We start from the raw sequence: 24,085 nt of genomic DNA, 5'->3' as shown, positions 1-24,085 counted from the left end.
CTTTCCCCTTTATCTTTTTAAAGCTTAGATAGACTGAAGGCCTTCTGTCTGATTCATGTATATCTGTGCTTGCAAGCCGCAGGTCTGTGATGAGGAGAGGATGCTTGTTTCCAAGATAGAATATTTTGAAAAACAGTAAGTTGAGTTTATTCACAGTCCTCTTTAGACATTCTTCTTCTCTATAGAATATATCTGTATAACTATTTGTCACTGAAGACAGTAAATCTGGGCAATAGAAAAGGAAACCTACAGATTTTCTTGGACTGAAAACTCAGGTAAAATGCACCTGATGCCAGAATAAAAACACATTAAGGTGTAATACAAAAATGATACATTTATCTGATTGCTGTAATTGTGAGGTCTTTTACTTTAAGACATAACAAACTGTGTTAGTCATTGTAAAACCAGATCCACCTTACATATGCTGTTACCATACCAGTGAGGATTAATAATTATAAAGCCTTTTTCTCCCCCACTGCTTCAGTGCTGTCAATTCCACAAAACTCCTGTGCAATTCAGTAAACTTGATACACTGAACACTAGTCACTTCAAGATGTGCTTCAGCTGCTGCTTGGTTTGCATTCCTGTTCAGCTGATTCTTGACTGAGAAATGTAGGGAGTCTTACTGAAATATTAGTATTTGTTCTAATAGCATGAGTGCCAGAGGACTTCAGGATACACAGTGAGACAGCCATCTGTATTCAGCACAATATTATGCTTTTCATTACTGACAGAAATAATAAAAAAATGCAAATTGAAAAACTATGAGATTCTTATTAACATGATTGAATTTAAGTGAACAAAGAGACTGCTAGCCCAAAAGATGCACGCATTGAAAAGATGGTATAGCAAGAATCTTTCTCTGTACAGACAGAGATGTGTATCTCTGTACATATCCTACTACAAGACAACCACTGAAATTGTGAGCTTTCAGGTTTTATCCCCATTAAGTATTTGATCTTGGATCTAAGTCTGTGAACATGAGTGAAAATCTCCATTCCATTGACAAAAGTACTTTTGTCACTCTGCTTTGATCTGTGGTAACTCAGTGCCCTACACTCTCCCAGTGGAATAACAGTGCAGGTATTCCTAAGCCAGACCCATCTGGTGCTTTAAAACATTTAATGTAAAATACTGTAAGGTGAAGGTTTTTGCCAAAGCTTGGATTCTTTGGCAGTGACACATCTATGGCTAACGAGTAATCTTTCTGTCTTGTTTTTTTTTTATTTATTAGCAGATATAAGCTTTGAATCAGCCTTTAAAAGTTGAACATAACTGGTTCTCTTGCAGAAGTTCGTATGTTTCAGTTTTCCCAAAAGTGGAAATGAAAAAATTGGTCATGAAGCAGAATTATCCTGTGCCTGAACATGGACTTTAATGCATAAGAAACCCATTTAGTTTTGGATGAGGACCTACGCATTTTAATAGTATTAAGAGGAGGTCATATCAAAAATACAGCTCCTCCCCACTAAATACAGACAGGAGGCTCATTTTTATAATTCTTTCTTTAATTCCATTATTTCAGTTAGCATTATAAATTATTATGTCAGTGCTCCCACTTAGCCTAAGGGAGCTCCAATTTAAAGTGTGCAGTCACAAATTCTGTTCTTATTAACACTGATACTACTTGTTCTGATGTGCAGTAGATCTTGCATAATATTGGAGAACATCTAAGAAGCTATAAGGTTAAAAAATGCCAAAGTCTCAAAAACAGGTCTAAAAATATCTTAGTTGTCTCAAGTAAGTTATGAACAGTACCTAGGCATCTACCTCACAATGCAATCCTAAAAGTCTTATTTTTAATGTCATCTAACTGAAAGAAGTTTGTCCACTATTTAAATTGAAGCTTGCTGAGAATTATTGCTTAAATAGCTCTGAGAATCTACATTTGTGATTTTGTGGCTGTTCAAAAATCTCTTATTCTCACCCTATATAAGCAATGCATATCTCAAGCCATTTCAGGATCTACAAATAAGATCCTGTTTCTTTTCTCAGTGGATAAAACAGTGCATGCTTACAGAATCAAGCTTTGCGTAAAGCATAGTGCATTTTGTTTTGCTCTATTTTTAAGCACAACCATGAAATTTATGTTTAAATGGTTTTAGTATTCCTCTAGCCTAGAACACGCTTACTTGGTTTTTGTCCTTATAGATTCAAAATCACAACTCCTAACTTCTGGAAGAACTTCTTAGCTGTATCTTGGCAGGTTGTATATGTCTCTGTGTGTGTGTGTGTGTGTCCCAGGCATAGTGGACAAGAGTAGAGTGTGAGTCTTGCCTTGCATTCTTTATTCCATGAGCAGTGTACATCCCTTGCATGAAACTGTCATTCAAGAAAATCCTTTATAGTGTCAGTAAGCCTGGCCTTCCCCAAGCAATCAAGGAGTTGCAGGTGGTGTACAAAAGGGTGGTGCATGCTTGAGTCACCCAGGATAAGGAAAAAAAAGCCTCTTAGCTCTCCTGCTTCCTCAGAGCACTATAATGAATTTCTAGCCTGTGATACAAGTGCTCTTGGTGGCTCGTTTTCCACTTCTAAGAGGTCTATAGCAGGTAATTCAAAAGCCTTCCTAATGAGAGTTGGTAACAGCTGCTTTCAGTGTGCCTAAACAGCGCTCTCTTGTTCCTTGAGAGAATCTGCCAGGAGGTCCAAACTGAGAAGTTACATGTGTGAGTACATACTCTCTATGTGCCTGTGGATAGATCACCATGCTAGTCAGAGTTTCTGCTTTTCTGACAGGTATAAAGGAAAGAGTGGTCTCTCTTTCATTTCTGAAAGATAGCACTCTGTGATTCTGCACTCTTCCTGTGTTGTAGAGGGAACCAAGATGCTGCTGTAAGGAATGTGCAACTTGAACATGAACATTTCAACTACTAAATGGCTTCCTGAAGCTTTGCCTAACCTCTTTTACTAGTTTCAATGCTATAAAAATTACTCATATACTTTCCAAAATTTTATATGCTGTGAACTGTGTTATATGGAGGCTTAAGGGGAGTTTCTGTTTGGTTTTTTTTGTGTTTTCTTTTTTTTGTGTTTGTGGGGGCTATGTTGATTTATGAGTGTTTTTTAATTATCATATAAGTGTCAGAGAATGTCTTCATTATCCCGATTAAAAAAAAAATAAAAAGAAAATCCAAATTAGAGAGTAATTAATCTTCCTTGAAGACATTTACATCTAAATAGCAGTAAGTGATCTAATGATCTCAAATTTACTGTGCTACAATGAATGTAGATCATGGAACAAAGAATAGTTGGGGGGGAAAAAAAGGATTAATATTTATACAGTGTCATTTTTAAACAAAGACATCCAGAATAACTAAGTATGCGTGTATGTGAGAAGGAGTTTCTGTAATTAGGAAGGCGGAACATTTTATGGCTTGGGACTCAAAGAAAACTATTTTAATTGTATTTCAGAGAGCGATCCTATTGGGAAAAGAAAGTACAAGTTTGGGTTTTTTGGATTTTTTTTTTTGGGGGGGGCGGGGGGAGGCGTTATTTTTTAAGGATAAGTATAGAAGCTGTGCCTGTTTTCCCTGAAAGTGCTGACGCGGGGAGCGGGGTTTGGCTTGCCCGATTCCTGCCGGCCGCGCTTTCCCCGGGCCGCGGCGCCGAACCGCAGTAAACAGCGGCATCTAGAGGCCGCGGGCGGGAACTGCAGGGCAGCGCGGCCCGGCCTCCCCCCGGCCGCGCTCGGAGCCGCCGCGCGATGCGGAGCGCGCGGCCGGACGGTTGCCATGGCAATCGGCTATTTTATTTACTTTTTAAAGTGTTGCTGAACGCGTCCTGCTTTTGGGACTCCAGGCATCCCCGAAAGCTGTCACAACAGAATACTTGATGCGTCAAGGTTGTTCATTTAATCAGGGGCATTTAAAGCAATTAAGCTAACGTGTTATTAGTGTGAAACCTGATTTTTGGTTCTCTTGTAGTGACAAAATATTATGTCAAGTTGCCATAATAGAAAAAAAAAAAAGGAAATAAACTATATATCATGTAGTTTTTACCAGTCACCTTTAGTTATTTGCGCTTATTATAATGTAATTCAAATTGCACTAAGAAATTTATAGAAAATATTTTTAAAACCTAACTAGACACAGAAAATAATAATTTCTAATTCATCTAATAATTGTTTGAATCCTATGGTAGGAAACAATATCTGTGAAAGGATGTAAAAGAGAGGCACATTGTGAATGTCATCTTATATTCACAACTTGACATTATTAGATTTCCATCTCTCACCTTAGATGCAGTGAGAGGCAACAATTAACAAAAATCCATTTCACCGAAAGGTGATGAGTTATACAGGTCTCTCTTTTCTTTAACAATTCAATCCTGCCATTTTATAGGTTAAAATATTTATCAGACCTTTTTATTAAAAACATGCAAGCCACAAACCAAGATTAACCAACCAGAAAAAATACCTATATATAAATAAGAAAGTAGTAGGAAAATCGTTATTGTTTGTCTTAACTGAAGTTGTAGGGTTTTTTCTGTCTAGACCCTAAACATTTTAACATTCTGCAGCTCTCCGCTATCCTGCTTTTCCAAAGAAGGATCTATCCCACTTCTGTTTGTCAGAGTTTCTTATTATGTTGCAAGAATTAAAATATCCAAAACTGTGCCTAACTTCAGTCATGGGTCAGACAAGAGTGCAATTTGTATAGAACTTGAATGCAAGAAGTGCATTAAGATGTAACTCAAATCTGTTTTAGAAATGAGCTTCATTTAAAAACATATCATTGCTTAATGAAGCTATACTGTTAATTAAATTAATTAAATATTGTAATATGAAATGAATTTAAAATTGTGGTATGAAATAAAACCAAGCAAGACACAATACATTAATTAATCATAACAAAGTTTTCTTAAAGCTGTCAAGTTAACCACTTAGATAAAATCTTTGGTATGACAATGCTGGCAAAAAAGGCAATTTTCCTTTTATAATGTTGGGTTTTTTTGAGTAACCATTCCGTTTTGAAGGTCAACATCACTTACACCCAGCTTATATTCATTTGGGTGCATATTATGGGAGTGCTGTTGGTATTAGAATGGTGACCAAGTTAATGAAAAATGTTGCTGCACCCAGTGCATTATTCTCTGACAAGAAAAGTTGCAAACATTTGCAGGAATGAATCTAAAGGAAAGAAGATGCCTGTCAGATGATGCTTTTCCTATTCTAGCGACTCTCTCATAAAGTTTTGTGAAAAGGAAAATTGGACCATAATTTCATAGTGATCAAGTAACAGGACTATTGGTAAAATAATTAAAAATACTGTTTCAGCCTATTCATACACTAAAAATACCTTGCTTTCTCAGGTAAGAAAGAGACCACAGAGCTGATGGCAGATGAAGGCAGAGGGGATGGAGGAAGTGCACACCATGTTCTACCTGAGGACACAGAGACCACAGCCTGCAGGATAGGTGCCTCATCAGCTCCAGTGGATTTGGGTGTTTGCTCAGTAAATGCATTTAGTAGGAGGAAAAAAAATGTGTTGCTGCAGTTGCAGAGAACTCTTCTTATTTAATCCACTCTTTTTATTTTCAGACTGAAGAACGCTCTTGCACAGAGCTCGAGAGGCCACATATGCAGCAGAGGGTAGGTTTCTGCACATTAGTGCTTCTAACATGCTCACTAATGTTTATACATCTCCAGAGGGCTTTGGTGTAGGAAGACAGTTGCTCTAGCAGGGTATCTGGAGGTAAAGTGTGAACTCTAATGAAAGAAGTGAAAAAAGCAAACAGCTGGGCTTCCTATCTGGAGATAGCTGGGGAAATGGAAGCAGTCCATAGGAGCTCCAAATGGGAAAATGTGATCTCTTGCAGAAGATACTATAATTTTTTTTTTTGGTAGCAAACGAATTCTTTATGCAATTTAGCTGTAGAAATGATACACATTTTAGAAGTACTAGGTAGCAAAAAATGTGGGAATATTCTGACAAGAAAGGGCTGTAGTCACAAAGGCCAAGATTGAAGCAAGAAACAAAGGTACTACAAAGAAAAAGGTTATGAGTTAGGAAACCAAAGGAGAAAGAAAGCAACATCTGTGTAAGTTTGTTAAAATTTAACTAGGATTTTTGTTTAGTGTTATACAACAATACTTTTACGCTTAACTGCTGGGTTGATGGGAATATTTACATTTTATATGTGCTGTTATTTGATAGTATCACAGTGAAGTTGCACAGTTGTCAAGTTGTCAGTGGCCTAATGCCTTGACCTCTATTGCCCTTGGGGGGTGATACAGCTCAGTGTTAAAGGCACTGCCAGATTGTCTCAAGCTGTCCCCACCAAATAGCTTCAGTGCTTGAAAAAATGGATTCTGTGCTCAGTGGAATAGATCACACAAATACAATTCCACTTTGAGTGTGAAACCTCAAAGTGAAACACTTGCTGTTACTACTTTCCAAAATGCAACTTTTGAGCAAAATTAGTTTTGTTAGCACATTACAAATGAGTACTTTTCTTAAAGTGGGGTAGGGATGTCCATGAACTATCAGTAAGCTAAGTGTCCTGTAATCATCTGCACTATTGCCCTACTATATGAAATGTTGAGGCGTTGTTTCTGTTCACAGAGTGTTTATTTTTCTGGAGGGAAGCCAGGAATTTCCACTTCCACAAGTACAGTTCACTGGTAAAAAATACTATAGTCATTCATGAGTTCATTTTTGGGAGAGACATGGTGCTATTTAAAAATCTGTAGGAAGGAACAACCCTGACAAATCACATTTTTACCTGCTACACTTAGTTTTTACTTTTTCAGTAATGGCTAATTACATGCCGTATTGAAAATCCTCCACTGCACTGACAAGCAGCTGAGAAATAGCAGGAGTTTATGAAGCAAATACCTGCCCTTACAAACCAATTCATGGAACTGGGAAGCTCTCTTATAGACAGCAATATAGATGAGGGTAAAGAAGATAGTGAGAACAAGCTTTAGCTGAAGGTGTCAGAGGATTGCTGCTGGAACCATCTATTAAATGTGGATTCCCAGTATTGGACTAGATAATCACACTGAATTGATAGGATAGCACAGCTTGCAATGGCAGGAATATGTTTGCTGAAAATTTATGTCAAGGTTGCCTTGGAGCTGCCAGCCTCATACCAATATAAGATTTCCTTGTCTGTAGAGATTAATTTTGTCATAAATGTCTGAAAACTTACCATTCCTGACTGCTGCTGGTCAGCTGCAAACCCATTTGAAACCCCTGCCATGCATCCCTAACACCAGCACCAACAGAAATGCAGGCCTTAATAAGAGGGAGTCAGGAAGACACCTTATGGTTTGAGGGCATGAAAAGCTTCATATTCTCAAATGACAGCTTTAGAAGCAGCTTTTACCTGTTTAAAAAAGAAAAAACAATCCAAGCTTTTATTTTTTTTCCCCTCTAAGGAAAAGGCCCAAGTTTGATATTGTGTTTTTAGCTTTTGGCAAAGTTTGGTCTATTGGGAGGACTTTACACAACCACAGATCTATCTATGCATGTGAGAGCGCTGCACTTCATGTTGCCAATTTTAAAGCATCTATGTCCATTAATAATTTAAAAAGCATTTCAAGTATGGAGATTCACGTTTAGACTTTCAGGCTTTTGCTTGATTCCCATCAATGCAAGGAGCTATCGTTTATGGTTTTTTCTGCATATTTTTAGTTATGTGGGGCTCAGACAAGCTGAGCCTGTCTCAACAGTAGGTCAAAGGCAGCTACAGACTCTAGCATGTCATGAAGCCCTCACCATTGATCTCCTGGTTAAGGACCTTGCTGGGGTGCTCTGTGATTTCCATCTAGTCTATATATTCAGATTTCTTTTACAAATTAAAATATAAAGTGAAGAAGAAGGGGGAAAAGTGCAAAAGTTAATTTTCTGCTCTGAAATTGAGGCTTCAGCAGACCCATCCACTCAGCTAATAATGGAAATCTAAAGTGGAAATATCCCAGGTTTATATTCCCATATACCAGTGGGATTCTGTTTCTGAACATCAGATTCAAAGTCAGTTAAGAAATGTCATAATCTTCTGTATGACTTTCTGAAATCTGAATTCTTTACATAGTGTATTACTTGCTGAGAGGGGCCCTGGTTGAACTTCCCTCTGCATTCGCACAGTAAGACAGCAAGTGACTAAAAGAGCTCCAAGAGAGAACAAAAGAGAGCAAAACCAAAGCAAACTAAAAAAAATGTTGCTTAGCAATGCATCCTGTAACACTCCAGGGGGATGGTCTTTGTCACAGATATTTACGTGTTGTGAGTAGAATTTATTGAAAAGCAGAGAAACATTTGCACAAAGCCAAAAACATAAATAAATGGTGAATTGCATTTTTTTTCAGCACTGAAAAGATCAAACTAGAAGAAAAGACTCAAGGAAAAAATGCACGTATACATGCATTTTTAAAAGTTACTAATTTGGAAATAGGTGGGTTTTGTTTAGGTTTTTTTTTTTTTAGATTTTCCTTACTTGTCCTTTCTACTCCTACCTTGTTTGTGCCATTTGGTTCAGTGCATGGAGTGATAGTTCTGTTAGGGTTTATTTTTATATTTGTGACTTCGGGACTATGAAAGCTTCAGAATGATGAAAGAAGAAATATTTAACTTTTAAAAATGAGTGTGGGAAGAGGGCTGACTGGAAAAATTTCAGGGTTTAATATTTCTTTCCGTGCTTTCATGACTTCAGAATTTTAAGAAACTGAGGAACTGGAAAACTGGAAAAGGTCCATCAGCATTGCTCATATTATTGAATTTAATTGCAAGGAATAGGAAAATAAAAAGATGTAAGGACTGAGGACCTTTCAACTTTTACATTAATTACTGTCTCGAAATCGTTTGAGGATTATAGTTGAAAAAAGCTGTAGGGGAAAAAAAATCTCTATCAATTGTCTGCATTCTTCCAGGTGTTTTATTTTAGTTTCTTTTTTTCTAGCAAGGCTTGCCTATTTGGATGTCTCTTTTTCCCCAAACATGGTTGGTTCTTTTGCAGCAGACTGCTACAGACCTCATTCCAAATTGGTGACAGTGTACTTTTTATACTTCCCCTTCTAGTAAAGCACATTTAAATAATAAAAGGCCTTATCATGTCAATGTGCTCACTGAGTACACAAGACCCAGGCATCAGGCATATTAGTTTTTCTTATGGATTGATTGGTGCCATGCTTTAGGTTATAGGTTTCATGGTTTCCTGTGAGGTACATTTCCTAGTGCAGCATCACAGGGCATCCAAGGTATATTTCACAACTTTTTTGAATTCCATTTTATTTTAGCATTTTATCAGGTATAATGCATAGCATTTTTTATAGCAAACTCTTGCTATGAACATTTTACAGCATAAACTTGCATATGCATGAAAATACATGGAGATGGCAGGGCATAGATGAGGCAGGAGGTAGAGAATATTTTTAACCTCTAACATGCTCAACACTTGGTGCAAAACTCCATTTATTTTATAGTGGAATTTGTACATGTCTTCCAAGGATAAAAAAAAAATTGAATTTAAGGCACAGAAAGTGTCATATTTCGGCTCTAATATTACAAGGCAGAGACACCTTGCTGTTTGTGCCAGTATAGATAACTATGATCTTTTATCACTTTAGAAGGAATCCTTCTGAGGAATAGAAATCCTCAGTACCTTACTGATCTGCTCTTCTTAAACAAGCAAGTCCTCTGCTTCCTGGCTGCACAAGCGAATGACATTTTACAATGTAAGAAATGTGAGAGAAATACACACAGGATTAGTTGCTTGTCCCCCAATAATCCCTTAAATTCTTTTAGCCTTTCCTCCCGCTCACCACCGTGTCACAGTGACATGTTAAACAGCCTGAGTTACTTGTTTGTTCACAGTTTCCATGAACAGTGTGTTTTTCTAAAAGGCTGTGCTGGACAGCAAGGTCAAAAGCTGCTGCTTTGTTTTGTCCTGGATTTTGCACCCTCTGAAGGGAGACAGAGATGGTGTTATCTCTGAGAGTGAGTTTAGAGGCTTTGCTGGACAACCTTTGGCAAGTGCAGGGTGGAGCAGGCAGGGAGCCTGCAGCTGGCGTGCAAATCAGTGAGAAAACAGAGAGCACAGACACAGAGGTGACAAAAAGGAAACTTTCAGAGACAGTCAGAGGGAGTCTGCTGCAATCCACGGTGAAAACTGCAGGATGGAGAACAAGGTCAGAAGGAAGGACGGGCACAGTGGATAGCGGAGAGATTTGTTCTCAAACAGTTTAAGCTGTGTTCCCCAGAAATCTTCCTTTTCTCTATTGTAATGGTTACTTCATCCTACCCTGTGACCTAATGAATTATGTTTTTTAATACTAAAAGCCCTGTTATGTGGTTTGGCGTAGGGAACAACGTTGGCACACCTACCTCATGTCTCTGGCTGACTCAGCGTCACATCGACTTGCAATTTTCACAATGAACCTCTCAGACACAGGACAAGAGGAGAGACTTAGCACGCTGCCAGTCTATATCCAGAAGAACTGAAGTGGAAGAAGACTTACAGTTTCCCAAAACAGGGAAGGGGATATGAAGGTAACATTTCTGAACTGGATGTAGCATAGAATATTTCTCTTCTAGTGCCAAGTCAGCTGCTGCTGGGAGCTTATTAACCTTTGTGTATGGCCATTGAGGAATGAATTCCTATCAGTTTACAAGGCATAGAAAATGTTATAAGGCAGAAGATGGAAAAAGACATGATAGGACAAGCTGAGAGCAGTCTGAAGGGCACATCTATTTATTAAGCCTGCTGAACATTGCCTCCTGTAATAAATAGCAGGCTGGAGATCTCTCCAGGTTTTGTAAATAACTTGGTGCTTCTTTCCTCCATTACAGTAAATATACAGCATATGTTTAAGACAGGGCCTTAGATTTTCTTTAGCCCACATCCCCTGTTTTCCCATAGTTGCCTGTTCTCTGGCACAAACAACATTACTAATTACATACTAATAGCCTGGTATTGATGTATATTTTATCCAACCATTCCTAACTGCCTTTGGAAAGCTGGAAATGTGAATAAAAGGGCAAATATGCTCATAGAACCAGAAGAGAGTCAGTCAGTCAGTTGTCAATCACAAAAATGAGGCTGATATGGGAAAGAAAAATACTGCCTTTCAGTAAATTTGCCCCTGCCAAAGTTAAGTATAACCAGTTAGATAATGACTGTGCTATTATTCTAAATTGAATGTGGATTTTTTTTTTTGTAAATGTTGGAGGAAACCACATGGGAAATAACTGCAGAAACTTAGACAAAAAGCACTCAGTTCCCTGGTGATGCATCCTTCTGAAACGTCCACAAATGGCTTGATACGAAATATCTATGCATCTTCTTACTGTGTTTATCTAGTAAAGCTTTCTTCTTTCTTGACTTCATTTTTTCTTTTCTTCCACGTCCCCCTCTTTGCCACTGTTTGGGTGGAGATGTGTAGGTTTGTAAAGGATGAAACAAGTCAGACAATGATTACTCAAAGCATGAAACATGTCTTCCACCTGAGCACAATAAGATCAGAAGGACTTTTCTACTGCCTGTCAGGGGGCTGAACAGACCTGTGCCATGATTTCAGGGGCTGCAGAGAATAGGCAGGTGCAATCAGCACAGCATTTTCCTTCCAATGAGTGTGACAAAAAATAAAAGTTTATTGTAACAAAGTTTTGGACCTTGATTTCAAGGGGGAACATAATGCAAAGTCCCAATGTCCCACGGGTTTCCAGAAAGGAAGTGAGGCAGGAAGTCCATAGGTTGACTGATCTGTAAACTGAATTTGTGTGCCTGTGTGCACTTTGGTGACTTGTGTGCATTCCATTCATTGTAACTTTACTTCTGTTTTGCATGTGTATTTATCTCAGGCAATTTTTATTTTTTAATTTAAATTATTATAAACTTTTGAGACTTTTGCAGTTTAGAAGAACCACCTTTAGGAACTATTTTTGTGATGCAATAAAAAAAATCACGTTTCACATGGTGTTGTTACGTAAAACTGAAGTAAAGCAGTGCAAATTTAGTTGGATAAAAATGAAGACAAAAAGTCAAGAGAATCAAGCTCTTTTCTTCAGTGCTATAAAACAAGATAGCCTTTGTGATTGTTTCTCAGTGTTTTGGAGTAGTCTCTCACCTCTGTCAACTGAGCTGTGGTGATGCTTTCACAGATAACATGAAAACATGTTATCACTGAGTAATTTCTGACCTTATTCAAAGATATCTCTTTCTTTACTTTGTTCATCAAAAAGCTCTGTGCACTGTTGTGCAGCACCCTTGGTGGTTTCAGTACTTTGTTGCTGGTAAGCTGAATCTCCAGCACAACAGTAGGTAGCTGCTGATCAATAGCAACCGAAGGTGACACATTTCCAGAAGATGCTGGCTGTGAGCTTCTGAGCCCTCTGGAGAATGAAGTTTGGCATGACGCAGAATCTTAAACAGCCTGTTTTGTCCCCATTCTGTAGTCATTACTGACCATGCATCTCTGAAAGCACTCTTTTTCCACAAAGCCGTGCTTACTTTAGGAACGTCAAAATGGCAGTTTCAAAAGTGAATGGGATCCAAGCAGCAATCACATTCTTCTTCACAGAACTCGATGTTTGTTGCCAAAACTATTGTTTCTATCATTAGCTTTATTGCCAGTCTAACTTAATTAGCTAAATGGCATTATTTAGTGGCAAGTTCTCCAGTACATCTCCTCTAACCATTGCATATTTAAAGTAGATTTTATTCATGGATATATTCTGGCAAGTGGGCAAAAATGAGATGGACAGAGGACAGAAAAGGAAGCTGAACAGAGTGGCCCCTTCCTACTCACTTTGACTGATGTGGAAATCTTTTTCATAAAGGAAATTAAGTGGCTCCAGAGGGGTAAATGCATTCTCCTAAGGATGGCACAGCATGCATAGTACCACTTAGCATGAGGCTGCTAACATACAATGGTAAATGACCACTACAGGATTTTATTGTATTTACTGTCAGTGCTGTTCAGTAACATCTAATGCTTGAAAGCTGTCAAAGGCTGGTTTAAGTACTTTGCTACACTACTTTGATGGATATCATCCCATGGCTTTCATTTCCCTTCTTTTTAATATAACTTGTAATCCCGTGACATCGACTCAGATCAGCTTTATGTAAAAGTGTCTTCAAGTTCCTTCACTGTGTATTTTGCTGTTGCTTCTTTACACAGAGGGTAACTTTCATAGGTATTTCTATCTGGATGTGCCTCAAAAACCAGACTAATGACCCTGTTAAATTTAACTCAGAAAGAAATCTTACCCTCTTGCTGCTATAAGATATGGGAATTTTTTCCAAATCCTGTTAAACATAAATTGTGTGCAGATCATCCCTGGTGTTATTTGTAGGGGTGTGACCAGATGTATATTTTTCACTGAGTCGTCTGTTTATCTACTTGTCTATAGTATGTATAATAAGTTCACATTGAAAACAGTTTCACATCTGTAGAGGAAATGGAAGAGTAACAGTGAATTTCAAAAAACTGAATGAAAATTTAGAAATGTAGAACAAACCAGGTCTGGATATGGACCACCTGGAAATGTCACAGAGGTCACAGCCCGTTTTCTCATAGCTGTGTCATGTGCGGAAAAGAGGGATTTGGAACCCACAACTCAGGCAAATTATTTGAGACATCTGTGGTTTGTGCACTGGTCTTCCTGTGAAAGGACTTTCTATTTCATTGAATGAAACTTCCCCTGGACAATGTCCAGTCAAGCAAGGCCTCTCACGCACCGAACACCCATCCACTGTGCTAAAGCAATCAACTGAAGGACTAGCAGCATGGGAAACTGTAATGCAAGACAGGGACCGAGCAGGAAAGACTGAGAAGATTTAAAGTTCTTTCAGTAGTACTCTGATGGACTCAGATCTCTTTTAGTAAAAAACCCTTAATGGTCAGATTTTAAATGTTCTATTGTTTTGTCTCCACACTTTGTGCTTCATAAACTGTAGCAGAATTCTTCAGTTTTGCAGCTGGTATTGTAATTAGCAAACTAAATGACTTTTGCTTATAAACCCGTGAATCACAGCTAACTGCTAAATGCCACTGCCATAAACATGTGCTTTATTGACGTCTTAAGCCTTTTCATTGTGTGAACACCTTTTCTTCTCTCAAACATTCCTCTGCTAGTAACAGTCACCTATCCCTACCCAAATAAATTGCTCATCAAGCAGCTTTCAACCTAGCTGAGATGGCTAGTGATCAGTGGGTTAGTAAGTAACTTTTCTCATACCCTTGTTTATGTGTTAAGGGCCTAATTTAGCCTTCCTCTTTTTTGAAACTGTGACTGTGGTTGTCCCTGAAACTTCACAATACGTTTTGCTGTGTTCAGGAAATTAAAAAAAAAAAATCAGTGCAGACAATTTATCTCATCTCTGAGATTCTTTTCTGCTATCAGTGCCAAACTGTTAGGTAAATTTAAAATTAAAATAAAAAAACAGAAGAGAAAATCTGCTGCATGTCACTTGTGGTGATTGCATTTCATTGGTATCTGAACTCATCCTTCTGCTTATAAAGAAGATTGGATGCTTTCTTATGAAAGAAATGCAGATAAAAGTTGTTGCTACCAAATCATATATATATCTGGTGAAACTCCACTGGTTTTGTCACATTCCAAGAGGGTGAATTTGTTATAATACTTTGAAAGCCATTATTAACTTGAGAAGGATTTGAAATAAAACACTTTTGTATTTACAAATACTGTGTATTGGTCACTGATAAAGAGGAAGCATATTCTGCAGAGCTATGACATTTCACCTGCCTCTCCATGTGGATGTGAGGCCATCAGAAATGGATACCTTGAATCTGCATCTTTATGTGCCTAACTATAATTACATTATAGTAATGTGTTGAAATTCAGATGCTGTGCTGGATATAAATGCAGTGCAATTTTGTTCTTTTTCAGGTCATTGGGGAGATTGATTAGGATCCAGAGAAGAATATATGTACTGCAATATCTAATTTCTGAGAGCTCTACAGAAAAACTGTATTTTCTCCTTCTTTCAATGCATTGGTAAAGGGAGGTGTCCCAGAAACTTGCAAGCCAGTCAGAGAGTCACTTGAAATAGTAAAGCTCTTTGAAAATACTGAGGGTAGAGAAAAGTATTAAACCCTTACTCAATAAGACATAGTTATTTCTCTGACACAAGAATTCTTTTATGTTAGAGCCTGAGACACCACTTTCACACACTGCTACGCAAAACCTGACAAATAAAAACTGAACAATAAGAAAGTCTACAGAAAAGTCCCAGCCACTCTTAATACAGTAATAGAGTATTCATCTCAAAGGATGCCAAGGTTAGAGGTGAGGATTCAGTTCTCAGAGTCTCTGTCCTAGGAGACTGCTAAGATACTGGATAAAAGTGTTTTGTGTGATACTGTTCAAACGCACGGGAGAGTTGGCCACACTGGAAGTCCCTGATGAGACCAGACATTTAACAGCCTTACCAGGGTATAAGCACTAAGCAGTACAGTAGGATGAGACCTTCTATTATGGAGATTGCTGGACAGGGAATAAAGGTGGCCTATGGATGCAGGTGGTAGTCCAGCAAAAGGTTTCTGAGTAACACAGTAAAGACATAGTGTCAGTGCTTGGTTTGCAAGTCCTTTTGCAGATGTATCCTAATATGACAATGACACTGTTACAGCCCTTCTCACACCAAAATATGTTTAGAGCAGATCTCTAGCATAGAGTCTAAATTTGTTGTGAATCCTCAGCACTGCAGGCTGCATTTTTTCTTAAAGTTGCCAGATTCCACAAACCTCCAGTGTAAACTGTTGTCCTGTTAATGTTACATGTAAGGGTATGGACAAATCTTTTATTTCTAAAAAGATGAAAAGGCTGTGCTTGTCACAACTGTAAGTAGCTCTTTGTGATCCAAGCAGCACTAAAAAGAACATTTTCTTTTTCTCCCTGGTTTATCTGTATTTAAGCAGACTAAAGAGGAAATATAAAGAATATAAGAGGCTCTCAGAAGTCCATGTAGCTTGTTCAAAGATCATGAAGAAATATGTAGCAATATTTAGGAAATGACTAATACCTTCTGGAACAGAGCTTTCCCTTTCACTAAAAGGCATTTCTGTTTTCCTATTGGATTCCATGAGATGCCAGAAACATGAATTAAAAATATGGAAATATTCCAGAATAAAAGTAAGGCTTTTCTAAGGCTTCTTAGATCCATCTGTCTTCTCAAAGAAGTCTAGTTTCTTTCTTCACTTGAGAAATACCAGGATGAGCAACAACTAAAAATGATAACAAGAATGAAACAAATACCTAGCAAAATGTGAGCAAGAAAGGATTGCAATGCCTCTGCAGAGCCAAGTATTTAGATTAATTTTTGAAATTCTGGAATTTGTGAAATAAAGAATTATTGTTGCTGTAAGATTTAAAAGAATTTCTAAGTGCCTAAAAAATTAAAAAAGGGAATTTCATTAAAGAATAAAAAACTGTTTAAGTGTTAAATATGGACAATTTGTCACAGCTCATTCCTTTAGTGATTGAGCTATATTTCGAGGAAACATCAGAACTGAAGGTGTCAAGGAATCTACATTTATGCAGATATTCTATTTACTGCTACTCAAATATTCAGAAATTTAAATGACAAAGAGCTATAGGAAACAATGTACCAAATCTGTACATCATAAAATGGTGGTGTTGAGCTCCGTGAAACTTTTAGGTGTAAAAAGTGTCAGAATTTAATTCCACACTTTTGTCTTCAGATATCACCATCAGGGAAATGAATTTATTTTTTTTAGTTCTTGGAGGACCTGTCTAGCCATTAGACAGAACAACTAAATGGATCAACAAGAAGCTGCAAATGGGATTTTTCTGTAGCTTTGGTATTACTGAAAATGGGATAAAACTGCCAAAGCTATTGCTTGTGTTGTAGAACAAATTCTCTCCTGATGTAAAATGATACAATTCCATTGACTGCAATGACGTTACACCCAATTTATGTCAGAAAAATATGTAGCTCTTTATCCATTTATCTATAAGCTGGTTGCTGTGACTTAATTTCAAATGAATTATGTTACTGTTCTTGGTCTGTGCCCTTGCAGCACTTTATTACATAGAAGGCTAGTTCAGCAGAAATAAATAAATATGTGATTTGCAGTCTCAGCAAATGTCCTAGCCAGGAACAATGGCCTCTCTGCAGTGTTCCAGACTAATTGCCCCCAATTTTCTGCTCTAACCTTCATATGCAATACTATTCTCCTCATTCTTTTTCCACCCAGTCCTCATGTTCAGATTTTGTCCAGTGTCAGCACAACTTAGGTATTCAAATTCCTTCCTCTGTGTGATTCTCAGTGATCATAACAAACATGTGTTACATTTAAGAAAGCACATTACTTAAGAAAAGGATATGCTTTAAATCTTTCCTTCTTAAGCTCTTGCCCTGAATTTTCGTGTTTGATAGTATACCCTAACATTTATGGTAACAAATGCTGTCATTATAATTGTGTCTTATGCTCACTAGTATATCATCATCCAATATTTTTCTAATTTCACAGTCAAAACCCTCCATCAAATATCATAAGCAGTTTAACTGATATTAATACAAGTAGGAAGATTTTTGAGCTTATTTTAAGGATGATTGGCAGCAACTTTCTGTCCAAAAACTGAATGCAGTAGTACGAAGTTAATGATAAGCATTAATAAACCATGCTCGAGGTAATTTCTTAGGTACTAAGGACTTTTTGATGATTAGTGAACATGTCTGAAAATTGTTCTGGTCACCTACTTAACAGCCTGTGTCTTTGGAAGGCATTAATCCAGAACATTGACTTCATTTTATCATTAAGTCTTCTACATTATAGGAAGTTGTTTGTGAGGCCTATTGGATTCAGTCGTGTACACGAAGGATGTAATTAGAGAATCTGTAAGTAGTTAGTTTCAGTTATAAATAAGTATTTTGTTCCCAGCTACTTACTTTAGGAAGCATCTGCTGAATTTAACAGAATTGGTTCCCACAGTTCAGCTGCATTTCTGCTGAACAGTTCAACCAGGTGTGGAGCCATAGTCTATGACCTTTGAGTGCTTATCCACTATGAGAAACCATGGACCATTCTGTTGAACACAATACATAGGTAAAAAGTAAAATAAATGTCCACAAAACCCAAGATATCTGTGAAATGGAACTGTGTTGCTGTTGAAGTCTTTTATTAAGTCTCGTATTAGAAAAAAAACCCACATTTTTTTATGCATATACAGGTTTTAGGTAAATATTCCTCATGGGACTTGCCTCTATCTGCTCTACGTTGAAAGTCAAATTCTAAGTTATTTACTGTTGGTATGTTTTCCAAACATTCCCGTCTTTTCCTTTACGTTTCCTCATCTTGCTCTGTTCACCTGCTGAGCCAGTCTGGACTGGGGGAATCTTTTTCTCAGTTCCTACCTTTTGGATCATAACTCTATCTTCTTTACTGCACCATTAAAATGACTATAATGTATTTGCATGGTGGCTTATCTGACCTGGTGTTCTCCTTCTTGTGTCCCCTGTGGACACTTAAAAAAGAACCATTATGAAATAAAATTATCACTATTGAAAATTTTACTCCTAGTCTCATTTAGTTAACATTGATATAACTTTTGATAAACTCAAGAGGAAGAAAATAGAGTCTTGCATCATCTTTCTCATATTGTATGCAGTTCCTGTGTCTCTGGGGGGCTCCCAAACACAGAAGCACAGTATAATGTTGTATTTCCTTTAGTCTTTGTGTTCAAAGTCTTGATAAGCCTTTTGCTTCTGTCCTTTGTCAGTGCATCAGTCTGTATATTATGGGTAACCTTTTGTAGGCCTATCTGGGTTCACCAGAGCTGAAAAAATTCCTGTATTTCTTTTCTGGGAGGGAAAATTTTGTAGATGCTTTTTATCTCTAAAACAGTTTTTTAAAAGATGATTATATGAAGTTTCTGATAAATTCTTAAGAGTATTACATTTCTTTCAGAGAAACATATTTGTAAAATAAAAAAAAATGTTTTTCATTGTAGATTGTTGATATTGCATTTAAATAATTGTTCTAAATGTAGTCAAATATATTTTAAAATGAAATTATATTGAAGTTTTAGACATGTCAATGTATTCATGATACTACTCTTGTGCTTCAATTGACATGACTCACACATCAAACATGTCTTTGGCTCTACCCTAATGTTCTCCCTCTCCCTAGTGCTCACTAATGCATGTGCCTCTTCTTTCCTGCCTGTGCCCCACACCTGACTGCAGCAAATCCTGTCTCTTTTCAGTAAAACACTGGATACATTATTTGTGCTGTACAAATAAGTCAATGTACTGACCAGAATGAGTGAGGGACAAACATACCTGTAGTGCAATAACCTGTGTAAAAAAACAGAGTCCCAGTACGCCCAGAACCATTTGAAAGTTTGACATTAAACAATTTTTGTAATGTTGGTACTGACTTCAGGACAGCTATTCAATATGTTTGCTCTGCAGGAAATCATGCACATGAAAATATTAATTTATAGAATCATAGAATCACAGAACAGTTTGAGCTGGAAGGATCCTTTAAAGGCCATTTAGTCCAACCCCCCCTGCAATGACCCTGGACATCTTCAAACAGATCAGGTTGATCAGAGCCCCATCCAACCTGACCTTATGCAATATTCATCTGAAGAATGTGCAGAATATTTCTTTTTTCCCCCTCTGTACATTATTCTTTATTAGAGATTTAAATATCACTATATAAAAAGTTTATTTTTGCTATTATGGTAAAAAAAAATTTAAGAATGTTTTTATTTTATTGCACTTTTTATAAAGGTGTGATATTTATACTTTAATCTACTATTGCCAAAATAACCCAATCAGTTCATGCCAAGTTTAGTAAGTTAGAACTATGGAAATTCTGCATGGAACAAAATAAATTTCCCTACTTTACAAGAAATTTCCTTGTTTTAGAACAATTTAAATTACAAGTTTTAAATATTTGTTTCATTGATACAGGATGGTTCTTGTAAATTAATTTGGCAAGAAAATGTTATTCCCCTTATATTCCAGGCAGTTTCCTCCAAACCTATTTCTGTCCACCCAGCCCTCACTAGTTTTCAAATATACACTCACTGTAGGTCAAGTTCTACATTTGGCTTTAAGCCTGGGACTCTCTTGACAGCCTCCTACATAGAAGGTGATTGTTGACCTTAATTTTTTCTGTAAGTATGACGCCAATATCAAGAGGGTTAATTTGTTACTCTAAAGTGTGTGTGAACTTAGCCTGTCAGGTTTTTCCAAGTCTGAACTCCAATAAATATTCTTAACATTAAGTATGAAATATGTGGCTGCCTTGGCACAGATACTTCATTTCTGTATTCGATCAGAAAGTCCTTTTTGTTTACAGTTTTCCTGAGTTTTCTTGAGTGGCCAATTATACTGAATATATAGTGAGAACATGTTTAAAAATCCACCAAATTCTGTGCTGTTGCTCTATTTTCAACACAGCTTAATTTGGCCCCTTGGCTCATGCATTCTTACAGGCTTTCTGTACAAAGTAGCCTAACTCTTTTCTTCCTAGTGTAAGATTTATCTGCTCTAGTTTTGGCACTTTTAAAAGAAAAAAAATTCTCTAACCTACCCTGTTCTTTCTTTACAATCAATGAAGAGAAATGGATCCCTCAAGGGAATTATTTTTCTCATCCTAAGATTGGTATCTAGGATGGGTCAGATGGATTGCTCTTTGGAGGTGCCAATTTCTTTCTAGTTACTATCAAGGGACCTTAGGGTGACTGACTCAGTCTTATGTCTGTAACTTTTAGTTGTCTGAAGTTATGTGACATAAATTGTTCTTTTTTATCATAACATTCTCTGAGGATGTGAATAATTAATTATCTTCAGAAAATATTACCTTGAAGACAATAGTGTTTTGACTGAGACACAAAATGTTGAAGATAATTCAGTGTACATATATTTGAAAGTTTTGTGCTGCTCTGGCAGAATCTTGGGAGATTTGATGAAACAAGCAGAGTGAGCACTGGTGCATTACCTGTACTTCTGGACACATGTAACCAGGATTTTATACAGAAAAGTAAAGATTTCAGTTATATTAATAGAATTAACCTCATTTAATGCTAGAAATTTACCATGGAGACCTCTATATGTGTTTTAGCCTTTTTAGGCTCCTTTTCTAATCAAGAGATAGAAATAAGACCTTTCAAGGTACAATACTTCTGACCAATTTTAGATGTTCACTTTTAAATGAGTTGAACAATGGTTCAAAAGTTTCTGGTTTACTCCACTGATTCTAAAGCAAGAATGGTGAGTCTTGCTGGGATGAATTCAAGTGCAGAGATCAAATTTATTCCTCTGTTATTCATAAACAGATCACAAAGAGAAAATAGATCCAAACAGCTTCAAGGGGACAAAAAGCTGTGCTGTGAAATCTCAAAACTGTTTAGTGGCCCTCAGTTTTTTAGTGTCACATAATGTTGTTGTGACATTGGACAAATATTTATGGCTCAAATGTGACATTTATTGATAATAAAGTCAACTTTATAAAAAAATGTATAAAGACAATTATTCCACACACTGTTACCTATTACATTTCTTTTTTTTAGAAAAGAGCTCTAGAACTAATTTACAGTGCTGGTAGAAAATTAATAACTAGATGCTAAGATTATTTTGTTAATATCTCAGATTTTGAATATAGATGTACATTATCATAAATACTTCTATTTATAAAATTATCTTTGCAGATTTTGCATCTTGGTTACTGGAAATGTTTTCTCTATGAAAGCTTTTTCCTTTTTCAGTGCTATAGGCATATTCTTATTCTGTATGAGTTGTTGTATTATTTCTTCTTCCTAAATTTGAGGAATTTATTGCTTTTATTGTTCTAAAATCCTCCATCAGCATGAAATGGGTGAGAAAATTGGCATGTTATTGGTTTTTGTTCTTTATTTGAGGTTCATATAGATATATAAATATACTTAGGAATAAAATATTTTCCTTTTTTATCTCTTGCAAGAATATTGCTATGTGATCTTTAAGTAATTTTACCTTCTATTTCCAGATATCTTTCCTTTTACTTTTGTATACTGTTCCCACAACCAATTGCTCAGCCTCTTCAAGTCAGCTTATAGACTTCTCCCTCACAATGTCTTCATTTCTATTTTTTAAGACAACAATTTTACTCATGTCTGTATTTATATATGTGCTAAGAAAATCTTGACAAGACAGAATAAAAGTATAAGAAAAATAAATAAAGTGGTGACTTTATTCTTTTTACAGTGGGACTTGGATATATTTTTTTTTGTGTTTGAGTATTAATTTATGAACAGGATATTATTTTGTTTTGAGGAGTGCAAAGCAGCCTTGCTTTTCGTAGTCTGCAAATTGATGCATCTAGGTTCTGGTGATACAATAAATAACAATAATGTTATTTAAGAGAGAATATTAAGAGAGAATATGGTCCAGGTTCACTTGTGAGGTCCAGTGTCACTCACTAAATGAAAGTGATTGAGAGTCTGTTAAACAGGGTGACATATGAGAGTCAAATGTTTCTTCACTTAACTAATTTTTTGGAAAAAAAATATGCCAAGAGACAAGAAAAATTTTTCCACAATACAGAACAATGTGGAGAGGATTATACATACCACTGAGTGATTTTTATTCTAATCTCTCTCTGCTATTTCTATCACTCCACTGGAGCCTTATAGACAAGTTACAAAAAATTACATGACCAGCAATCTGTGGAAAATGCAATCAAATATTTTCTTATTTTTGCTTGGAAGAAAATTAGGCCACCAGGAAGAATGAAACTGAAGGATAGGAGAGTAATTTTTATCCATTTGTATGTATTACTTTTTTTTTTGTATACCTGGAGATTAAGAAACAACTGATGTGGTGCAAATTAGGAAAAATGAACGTGACAAAAACTGCCACCATATGTGGATATGCATCCCCAAAGCACATGGTTCATCACTTGTTTACTCTAGTTTAAATTTGCCATAAATTTGAGCTGAAAAATTTCATAGGTGGGCACACATGCACAGGAGAAGTGGCCCTAGGGAGTGAGGTGAGCAGCACTCACCTCTGCGACACCGTGACTGGGGCTGGTGACACAGGTACCTCATACAAGCCTGAGGCTAGACTTGGTTGAGGTGCCTGTGTCACCAGCCCAAGTCACGGTGTAGCAGAGCATGCACAGCATTCCTGAAGTGCACACAGAGCATGGACCTTCTCTGGAGAGTGGCAGCTGTGGGCACTTGCACTGAAATGCAGGGCCAGAGGAAAGGTGTCCCTTTCCTTTTTACTCAGCCAAGCAGCTTCCAGCTCAGACAATTTGCAGTTTAGGTAGGAAATGAGAAACTTATTGTCAGTCTTTTCCACTGCTTAGTATTTATATATACCTGTGCCTTTCTCCTGCTCCAGTTTTCTGGTGAGGGAAGAGCCCCAGCAGTTTGCCTTTTCATGGATGTTTCCTGCTATTGCACCCTAACCAAAGTACAAAAATATGTGGGATATCTGGAACCAAATGGAGCCAATTCAGAAACCTGGACTATGAGATGAGTGAATGGTCGCTGATAAAAACAGATCAGCTTCCAAATCCTTATGCCTTGAGTTGTTTATGCATTTCACACTGTGTGGTGATTGGAAAATCAGAAGGAAGCTGGTGAGGACCAGAACCTGAATTGCTCCACACCCAAGCAGAGGACAGAGAACCTGAATGTCAAGTGACTTTTCTCTCCTCACTTGCCACAAGTCTTGCATTCCTTTTCATATACTCAAACAGTTACAAATGAAAGCAAAACTTTGCACTCAGGCAGACTAAACTGTGTATGAATTTCTTTCAGGTGAGTTTCAAACCCAGCACTGATTGCTTACTGGGCAAGTGCACATAGCTACTAAGGTAATCTATCCAGTCAGAGACCATCACTGACATCTACTCGTTAACAAATACAAGCCTGCTCAGCTAAGCCTCCAACTGTCAGGAATGGACCTAAACTGTGATTCTAGATTGAAAGAGGCTTCTTATCCCTGAGAAGCGACTTCTGCATACAGAGGAATGCGTGGAGTGTTACCTATTGACTGGGTTTATGCAGCTCCTTTACGATTGCAAAATAGTTTTGTAGATCATCTTTCTCAAGTCATATTTAGTCCTTTCAGAAGGGTCTGGGAAGGTGCTTGA

The sequence above is a fragment of the Zonotrichia leucophrys genome, chromosome 1, assembly GCF_028769735.1.
Source record: "Zonotrichia leucophrys gambelii isolate GWCS_2022_RI chromosome 1, RI_Zleu_2.0, whole genome shotgun sequence".
NCBI lineage: Eukaryota > Metazoa > Chordata > Aves > Passeriformes > Passerellidae > Zonotrichia > Zonotrichia leucophrys.
This window is presented reverse-complemented; position numbering follows the sequence as displayed.